A 7,641-nucleotide genomic window follows, 5' to 3' on the forward strand; every position below is an offset into this window, starting at 1 on the left:
CTAATGATTTTATGAAGACAAGAAGAACTATCATTTTTTATATTAGCAGGTCTGGTACAACGCATTCCATTTTCTCAAGGTAAAAGATAACTTGTCCTCAAGACGACTGTATGACACCATTTGCTATGCATAATTCATCTGAAATTCACCTGATAATTAGGGTAGCCGTCAGTGTTAGTTAATTGCTGTTATGCAAATGAAAAGTAAAGTTTCTGGTGTCTCTATGACAGGCAGGTAGTTAACAGCAGGTAGCCAGAAGCCTAGGAGTTTACCACAGAGGCAGGGAGATGGGGTGCAATCTTCCTTGATGCTTACATTTCAGAGACATGACCCAAGGCCATTAAGAAAGACCTTCCTGGGTTGTTAAACTAGCAAGAAGCTTATTTACTTTTTAAAAAGTCTTGCTAAATCTCACAGGGACAGAGAAGGGATTTACAATTACAAGTTTTCTTAAGGAAATGCTGTAAGAAAAGAGAGGAGGAAAGGGGCCTTTTTGAAAGAAGGAAAATTCAGTTTGTTTGTTTCTTTGAGACAGAGTCTGGCTCTGTCCTCCAGGCTTGGATGCAGTGGCTTGATCTCGGCTCACTGCAAGCTCCTCCGCCTCCCAGGTTCAAGCAATTCTCTGCCTCAGCCTGCTGAGTAGCTGGGACTACAGGCGCCCACCACCATGCCTGGCTAATTTTTTTTTTTGTATTTTCAGTAGAGACGGGATTTCACCATCTTTTCCAAGCTGGTCTTGAAGTCCTGACTTCATGATCCACCCACCTCGGCCTACCAAAGTGCTGGGATTACAGGCCTGAGTCACCATGCCCGGCCCAAATTTTTATATTTATATTTACCCTTACAGAAAACTATAAAATTTTACACAATTTCAATCAAAATTTAAATAAAAAATCTTAATGGGGAGCTTAGTTTTATCTTACTTGATAAACTAATTTTTAACTTCCTCAGGAAACAACCGCAGGGAATAGCAAGGAACTGAGGACTAAACTCTGATATTTTTATCTTACCCAAATTTCTATCTAAGGGATCTGAGGAGTTATGCCCTACAAACCATAAATTCACATCAGATGGGTTTTATTTAACCCTATATAATGTGACTTACTTCCCAACCTGACTCTGGCAAAACATTACGAGACAAGGAAGAAAATAAAAATATTTTACCCCAAAAACATGTTTCTTTGTCACATTTTGAAATGGCCTTGCAAGCTGACCTTTGTGGGGGGAAATTCGCATCTCTAAATAATCTCTATTAACATAGCTAGACCTTTTCCTTCCAGGCCCTTCCAATTCTGAATAGATTGACTGAGCGTCTAGCACCTTTTTAAGGGTCAGAATAGAAAACATTTGTCATCTCTTGTTTCTAAGGACAGCCACTATGAGATTTCAAAGGAACCTTGGTCTCCACAATCTTTTATCTTAACCTGAACATTTCCTTTCTATTGATCCCAGATCCTTAGACAAAAACTCAACCAATTGTCAACTAGAAAATGGTTAAATTTACCTGTAGCCTGGAAACACCCCCACCCTTCAAGTTGTCCCGCTTTTCTTGAACAAACCAATGTATTCCTTAAATGTATTTGATTGATGTCTCATGCTTTCCTACAATGTATAAAACCAAGCTGCACCCCCAACCACCTTGGGCGCATGTTCTCAGGACCTCCTGAGGGCTGTGTCACGGGCCATGGTCACTCACATTTGGCTCAGAATAAATCTCTTTAAATATTTTACAGAGTTGACTTTTTTCATTGACAGAACTTTTTCTGAAAATGCAAATTTAAAAAGTAATTGAAGGCTGGGTGTGGTAGCTCACACCTGTAATCCCAGGACTTTGGGAGGCCGAGGTGGGTGGATCACGAGGTCAAGAGATGGAGACTGTTTGGGTGAGGGAGAAGGGACAAGATGGAGGAAGGTAAACAAGAAGGCACCCCCCCCCCGTTGCTTCCAGGTTCTTCATCACCAACTTACCCACGCGCGGGAAAATGCAGATCAACTGAGCAGGCGTCGCGGGACGTCAATCCGAAGAGATCGAAACTTACTCGGCCACGCCTATGGAGACGCCCCTATCACACCCTTATCCTGCCCACTGCCCTCCCCCTTCCAGTACCAATGCGTAAAATTCCGCTGCCTGCAGGAGCCAGCGTGACTTCTTCGGCCCCCGCATTTGTGGACTGGAGAACCTCACCCAAGAGTGTGTGCATATTTGCAATAAAGGGCTGCCGTTTTCTTATGTACTTTGGCCTCATGTTTAATTACTTAGCTCTCCTAAATTAAGTTACATTAAATTAAATTAAGACAGAGACCAGCCTGGCCAACATGGTGAAACCCTGCCTCTACTAAAAATACAAAAATTAGCTGGGCGTGGTGGTGCGTGTCTGCAGTCCCAGCTACTCGGGAGGCTGAGGCAGGAGAATCCCTTGAATCTGGGAGGCAGAGGTTACAGTGGGCTGAGATCATGCCACTGCACTCTAGCCTGGCAACAGAGGGAGTCTCAGTCTCAAAAAATAAATAAATGAAATAAAAAGTAATTTAAGTTTGATGCTAGTTTTGAAAAAGCACAGAAAGATCCAAATATACATGAGAACTTAGTATATATTAAACTTTTCATTGAAAACAAAAGAAATATATATATCTCTCCACACTTTTGTTTGTTATATATATATAACCATTTTTTTCTTTCCTTTCTAATTTGGTCTTGAGGTCTCTTTCTCCTGAGGGTGACTATAAACTATCCCTGTGGGGCTCCTGGGATTTGGTGTCATGGATATTTGGTGTGCCATATGTTAAAAGTTTCATTTCAAATTTACTGAAAGTCCACCCTTAATTTTTAGAAGTCAGTAAGTTCCAAGAGAAGTAGCAATTTGAGGTCACTGGTGAAGGCTTCACACAAGGTGAATTTTTACGTTCGGTTTCTCCACAGCATAAGGAATAAAACCGTTCTTTTGAAATGAAGAAGAGAACCACCTAGGAGACTATCACCCTGACCTGAGGACTTCAGTAGGGATTCAGGAAAGAAGACACAGAAAGAAAGCAGTCCTTAAGGGTTATATCTGAATAATTTAATTTTACTTAAAATTTTTTTATTGAAGTTTAAAAAAATACAAAAGTATGCAATGGCATGTGTATCACTGTATAATTGATAAGTGAATGACGAAGACAGGTGAACACAACCATGTAAACACCAAAGAGTTCAAAGACAATATTACCAGTGCCTGAAGTCTCCCTGAAGGACCCATTCTCTATTATTACTCTGCTTCTCAAAAGTAGCCCCATCCTGATTTCTGGGTTTTTTTTTGAGACAGAGTTTCTCTCTTGTTGCCCAGACTGGAGTGCAATGGCATGATCTCAGCTCACTGCAACCTCTGCTTCCTTGGTTCAAGCAATTCTCCTGCTTCAGCCTCCTGAGTAGCTGGGATTACAGGCATGCGCCACCATGCCTGGCTAAATTTTTGTATTTTTAGAAGAGACAGGGTTTCACCATGTTGGCCAGGCTGGTCTGGAACTCCTGACCTCAGATGATCCACCCACCTCAGCCTTCGAAAATGCTGAGATTACAGGCGTGAGCCACCGTGCCCAGCCCCCATCCTCACTTCTAACAGTAAAGACCAGTTTTGCAATTTATTATTGCAATTTCTTTTACTCATTTATTTTGAGATAATCTTATTTTTAAATTTTTTTTAGACAGAATCTCACTCTATCTCCCAGACTGAAGTGCAGTGGTGCAATCTCGGCTCACTGCAACCTCCATCTCCCAGGTTCAAGCTATTGTTGTGCCTCAGCTTCCCAAGTAGCTGGGATTACAGGTGTTTGCCACCATACCCAGCTAATGTTTTCTATTTTTAGTAGAGTTGGGGTTTCACCATGTTGGCCAGACTGGTCTTGAAATCCTCACTTCAGATGATCCGTCCGCTTCCACCTCCCAAAGTACTGGGATTACAGACGTGAGCCACTGTGCCTGACCTGAAGTAATCTTTAACTTACAACTAAATTACAAAAGTAAGATAAAGAATTCTCATATAGGCTGGGCATGGTTGCTCACACACACCTGTAATCCCAGCACTTTGAGAGGCCAAGGCAGGTGGATCATGAGGTCAGGAGTTTGATACCAGCCTGGCCAACATAGTGAAACCCCGTCTCTACTAAAAATAGAAAAATTAGCTGGGTGTGGTGGTGCACACCTGTAATCTCAGCTACTCAGGAGGCTGAGGCAGGAGGATTGCTTGAACCTGGGAGGCGGGGCTTACAGTGAGCCAAGATCATGCCATTGTACTCCAGCCTGGGTGACAGACTGAAACTCCACCTCAGAAAAAAAAAAAAAAAAAAAAAAAAAAAAAAATTGAATTATCATATGTCCTTCACCAAGATATTTCCATCATTAATATTTTGGCACATTTGCTTCATAATTTTTGCTCTTTGTGTATATTATGTATTCATTTTTTGTAATCATCTGAGAGTCAGTTGTAGGAATCATTCCACTTTACTCCTAAGTTCTTAACTGTATATTTCCTATCAGCAAGGATAAAATTCTTAGATAACCATGGTATGGTGCTCAAAATCAGAAAAATTTAACAAAGATATAATATCTAATCTATAATGTACAGTCCATGTTCAAATTTCACTGATTGTCTCAATTAAGTCTTTTTTTTTTTTTTTTTTTTTTTTCTTGAGACAGAGTCTTACTCTGCCACCCAGACTGGAGTGCTGTGGTGTGATCTCAGCTCACTATAATTTGCCCTTCCGGGGTTCAAGCAATTGTCCTACCTCAACCTCCCGAGTAGATGGGACTACAGGCATGCACCACCATGCCCGGGTAATTTTTGTGTTTTTTTTCAAGTAGAGACGGGGTTTCACCATGTTATCCAGGATGATCTCGGTCTCTTGACCTCGTGATCTGCCCACCTCATCCTCCCAAAGTGCTGAGATTACAAGCCTGAGCCACCATGCCCAGCCTTCAATTAAGACTTTTATAGATAATTGTTTTTCTGATTCAACATCCAATTCAAAAACTGTTTCTGGGCCCAGCATGGTGACTCATGCCTGTAATCCCAGTACTTTGGGAGGCTGAGGCTGGTGATCACTTGAGGTCAAGAGTTTGAGACCAGCCTGGCCAACATGGTACAACCCCATCTGTACAAAAAATACAAAAGCCATCCGGGTGTGTCACGGGAACCCACCCCCAATATTTCAACGTGGGTTCTTTCTATTTTCCATAAGTGTCGGCCTGCTGAGAAGTAAAGAGAAAGCGTACAAAGAGAGGAATTTTACAGCTGGGCCTCTGGGGGTCACATCACATATCAGTAGGACCATGATGCCCACCTGAGTCTTAAAGCCAGCAAGTTTTTTTAAGGATTTCAAAAGGGGAGTGGATGCGAGAACAGGGAGTGAGTCACAAAGATCACATGCTTCAAATGGCAAAAAGCTAAACAAAGATCACATGCTTCTAAGGGCAAAATCAGAAACTCCTAATAAGGGTCCAACAAAGATCACAAGGTAAAAGACAAAAGCAAAGATCACAAAGCAAAGGGCAAAAACAAGATCACAAGGCAATGGGCAAAAGCAGAACTACTGGTAAGGGTCTATGTTTAGAGGTGCACATATTGTCTTGACAAACATCTTAAACAACAGAAAACAGGGTTCGAGAGCAGAGAACCAGTCTCTCCTCAAATTTACCAGGGTGGGGTTTTATCCCCACCCTAGTAAGCCTGAGGGTACTGCAGGAGACCAGGTCATATTTCAGTCCTTATCTCAACCGCGTAAGACAGACACTCCCAGAGAGGCCGTTTATAGACCTCCCCCAAGGAATGCATTCCTTTCCCAGAGTATTAATCCTTGCTAGGAAAATAATTTAGCGATATCTTCCCTACTTGCACATCCATTTATAGGCTCTCTGCAAGAAGAAAAATGTGGCTCCATTTGGCCTGACCCTGCAGGCAGTCAGACCTTATGGTTGTCTTCCCTTGTTCCCTGAAAATCGCTGTTATTCTGTTCTTTTTCAAGGTGCACTGATTTCATATTGTTCAAACACACATGTTTTACAATCAATTTGTATGGTTAACACAAGAGTGGTCCTGAGGTGACATACATCCTCAGCTTATGAAGATAACAGGATTAAGAGATTAAAGTAAGACAGGAGAAAGAAATTATGAAAGTATTATTCGGGAACTGGTAAATGTCCATTAAATCTTCACAATTTATATTCCTCTGCCACGGCTCCAGCTGGTCCCTCTGTTTGGGATGCCTGACTTCCTGCAACACAGGTGTGGCGGCCCATGTCTGTAGTCCCAGCTACTCAGGAGGCTGAGGTGGCAGAATCCCTTGAACCCAGGAGGCAGAGGTTGCAATGAGCCAAGATCACACCACTGCACGCCAGCCTGGGCAATAGAGGGAGACTCTGTGTAAACAAACAAACAAACCAAAACAAAAGCCATTTCTGGCCAGAGTAGAGTAGAGTAGAGTAGAGGGACTGAATTTACCCTCCTGCCTAAAACAACCAAAGAAACCAGATAAAATATATGAAACAATGATTTCAAGTCACTGGATATCAGGCAGTGAGCACAGCGACCCATGAAACTTGAAATAAGTAAGCTCTACATTTGCCACAGCTTACTGCCTTAAAAGAGTTTGCAGGCTGTAGCACAAGGAGGGGTATCCCATGCTGAGCATTGTAGACTCCTTGAATTGAGGAGACACAGCTGAGAGTCCAGAGAGACCAAGGCAGCTAGAGTTTGTAGGACATATTACCAAGGAAGAGAGCTGCACAGAGAGACAGCTCTGGTGATCTTCAGAAGGTCCCCTTGATAACTCAGCAGAGTGCTGTGTGGAACATGCGTATGAGGAAATCACCTGAGGCTGGGGAATCATCCAAAAAGATTGAAGAGAATAGAGCCCAGTGATGCTGGGAAAAGTGCCTGCTGTCACCAGCCAGGGTGAGAAAATCATGATTCATGAGCATTGGGTAGAGTACTCAGAATGGTCTCATCTCAGCAACAAAGAATAATGAGCCCTAGAATAAATACTACAAATGTTAAAAGCAAGAGCCAACACTATCAGTTAACTACACCCCAGAAGGGGCCTCAAGAATATTTAGAGAAATACGAAAACATTTTATGGGGCTAAAAGCATCATAAAATTTGTAATATCTGCTAATCTCATTCAAAGATTAGCAGGCTTGGCCAGGAGTGGCTCATGCCTGTAATCCCAGCACTTTGGGAGACCAAGGTGGGCGGATCACCTGAGGTTAGGAGGTCGAGACCAGCCTGGCCAGCATGGTGAAACCCTGTCTCTACTAAAAATACAAAAATTAGCTGGGCATGATGGTGGGCACCTGTAGTCTCAGCAACTCGGGAGGCTGAGGCAGGAGAACTGCTTGAACCAAGGAGTTGGAGGTTGCAGTACGTTGAGATCACACAATCGCACTCCAGCCTGGGCAACAGAGTGAGACTCTGTCTCAAAAAAAAAAAAAAAAAAAAAAAAAAAAAAAAAAGGCAGATCAGCAGGTTTGCAAAGAAACAGAAAAATAACAACTCACTATGAGGAGAAAAACCAACTGTGCAAAACTGACCCAGAACTGATACACATGTCAGATTTAGCAGACAAGGACATTAAACAAGTTTCCATAACTGTGCTCTAAATGTTCAGAGA

This window comes from Macaca thibetana, chromosome 9 (assembly GCF_024542745.1).
Source record: "Macaca thibetana thibetana isolate TM-01 chromosome 9, ASM2454274v1, whole genome shotgun sequence".
NCBI lineage: Eukaryota > Metazoa > Chordata > Mammalia > Primates > Cercopithecidae > Macaca > Macaca thibetana.